General features: G+C 51.8%; 1 pseudogene; it reads left to right on the forward strand.

The window, feature by feature from the left end:
- LOC103581870 overlaps nucleotides 1-677 on the forward strand; it is an 11997-nt pseudogene extending 11320 nt beyond the window's left edge.
- Nucleotides 678-2931: the final 2254 nt, after the last annotated feature.

Consider the following 2931-nt stretch of genomic DNA (forward strand, 5'->3'; position numbering starts at 1 on the left):
GTGGGGCCCAGGTGAGGCCAGCGAGCTTCTGGGCGGGGATGGGGTGATGGAGGTGGGGGTCTGGGCACGACAGTGGAGAAGGGCACAGGGAGGCGTGGAGTTGTAGATGGTCAGAGTTCCAGCTCTCCTTCCCTCCCATCCTCCAGAGGTTATGGGCAAAGTACTGGGGATGGAGTTTGGTTGGGTAAGTCCAGCAGGGGTCCGTGGTGTGCTTCATGCCCCCCCCGCATATCTGCTATTCTGAGTTGGGGGCTGGATTCAGGGCCCAGCTCAGGGGATACACAAGCCCACGTGGGGGTCTCAGGCAGAGTTAACCCCCCTTTGTGCCCCTCAGGGTAAGCAGGGTGGTGGTCCTAGTCCAGGTTTCCGGTACGATGGGGCCCGGTAAGGGGGTCCTTCGCGCAGTCAGAGCCCCCATCTCGGCCCCCAGGAACTGCATCGGGCAGACGTTCGCCATGTCCGAAATGAAGGTGGCCCTGGCGCTCACGCTGCTGCGCTTCCGCGTCCTGCCCGACGACGAGGAGCCTCGTAGGACGCCAGAGCTGATCCTGCGCGCGGAGGGCGGACTCTGGCTGAGGGTGGAGCCACTGAGCGCGGGCCGCAGTGATGCACCCACCGCCCCCTGGTCTGGGAACCCACACCGAGCCCACCCACCTACCTTTGCAGATGCCCAGTAATAAAATTTTGCTGTCGCCTCTGCCTGAGCCTCACCGAGAGCCAGCAGGGGGCGCTGGGGGACCGCGGGGAATCCAGGGAGCAGGCACCGGTTGGTGGAGGTGGGGCTGGTGTGTCTGAGCCCAAGACCCCGACTGCCTCTCTGGCTGACCACACCAGGGTCCCCACCCTGATGGCAGGTTCTCCCGGATTCCACGTGTGGACTTTATTCTGTGGTTAGTAGGGAGCCATGGGAGGTGTTTGAGTAGAAGAAAGGTCAGAGTTAAGGACGGATTTAAGGAGTAAGACTGGGGCTCTGAGTGAAGGAGGAAAACCCGTAGAGACAGAACCATTCGTCTGTGCTGTGGGTGTCTCCCAAGAAAGGCCAAGGACAGCCCAGAACACAGGGGAAGAGGCCTGCAGCTTCCACCCTGGCAGCCTCTCCAGGATTCTAAGCTCCCTTCGTGCTCTTGCCAACATCCCACCTCTGTCAGTTGTTTGCCTCTGTCAGGTCTCCCTGTGACCTCCAGGCCCTACCTTCAGAGAGCCCCCTCCCTCTTCCCTTCTGGGCCCCCTGGTGCTGCCCAGGCACTGTGGACAACCAATACTGGCTGAGCACACACTGTCCACCAGTCGCCCTCACAAGAGTGTCAGGGGGAAGCCTCATCCCCCACATATCACCTCCAGGTTCCTCGTTCATTCCCATCACAGGCCACACCATCCCATCTTAGGCTGGGTTGGGGATAGAACCATCCTATTTGACACTTGAGATTCAAGGCCACACTATTGGAAACAAAAGTCACCCTCAACAGCATGAGATCTGGAGCCAGACTACTTGGGCTCATCTCAGCCCTGCTGTGTGATTTGGGTAAGACATTTCCCCTCTCTGTGCCTCAGTTTCCTCAGCCATATGAGGACAGCAGCCCTACCTATGTCAGGGTTATCCTGAGAGCTACACGTAAAGGATTTAGAGCTGAGCCTTGTGCATAGTAAATGCACAATAAATGTGGCCATTGTTACTTCCTTTNTTTTCCTACACAAGTATGACCCATCCTCATTCATTTTTATCCCAACACTGCACTTTTTATAGGTTGTCCCATCATCTAAAATAATCTTGTTTATTCTTTGATCATGTGGAATATTTCCTAACACTAAAATATCCATGGTATCAAAGAGGAGAATGTGCAAGGACCTTTGATGCTAACCTGGCCCAATGCATAGAACTGGATAAGTGGCCCAAAGGTTCTTTTTGTACCTCAATTAAGAGATTCAGTGCAAGACACAAATTTTACAAGTATCTTAAGTAGAATCTCCCCTGCAGTGTTTCATGAAAAAACATATTAAAAGCAGTTCTGGAAAGAAATATGGAGCCTCAGTTCCAAAAGTTTGGAACCCTTGAGTTTAGCACACATCAATAGATTTACTTCTGGCAGGACTTTTCAGAGCATGTAAAATTCTGATGTGGCTGAGAGTTTCAGAAAAGAACCAAAGTGTGCACGATTTTGCAAATAGGGTTGGTAAAGCATGATGATTAATATATACTCAGTGTCTACTATACACCAGCTATATAATGGTACAGAAATTGAGGCCCAGGTTTCTTAGGATGAGTGGACGTGGGATTTGAATGAAGGTCTCAGAGGAGGCTTAGTGCAGAATTAAGAATCATGATTCTAAATAGAGCCCTGCAGACACTGCAAGTTTAAAGTCAACCTATGGGAGGAAGAAGAGATTAACAGAGGAAATTAGCAGAAATTAATTAAGAAGTTTACAGAGGACCTTCTTAACCCCATCTGGTGTAGGTGGCCCTGCCCCCTACAAACACACACTGGGGGCTGCAGGATTTGATTCTGTGATAAGCCCAGGAACTCTCCTCACAAAGGATAGATGCTGCCTGGCCTTGAAGGGCATCACCCATCTGGACATGTTTGAACATGTCAGCATTATGACTTTGGACAGTCTACAGAAATGCATCTTCTGCCATAACAGCAATTGTCAGTAGGGAGTCTTTGCTCTGGGTCTGGGAACTTGAGCCATAAGCCCAAGGGAGTGGGCCGAGGAGGGACAACTGACCAGGGCAATGAGAAGAGCTTTCCTGGGGGAGGTGTATGATAGCTGTGCTCCGAGGAAAGGGAAGGGGAGAAGGAAACAGTGGTCCTTCCAGGAAGATACAAAGGTTTGAGTAAAGGCAAGAAGTCTAAGATTAGCAGGGCATGTGCACCAGACAGTGGAAATGAGGTGTAGAGGTGGACACAGTCTAGATATTAAGGATGCTTAAAA

The sequence above is a fragment of the Galeopterus variegatus genome, unplaced genomic scaffold (assembly GCF_000696425.1).
Source record: "Galeopterus variegatus unplaced genomic scaffold, G_variegatus-3.0.2 Scaffold14150, whole genome shotgun sequence".
Taxonomy (NCBI): Eukaryota; Metazoa; Chordata; class Mammalia; order Dermoptera; family Cynocephalidae; genus Galeopterus; species Galeopterus variegatus.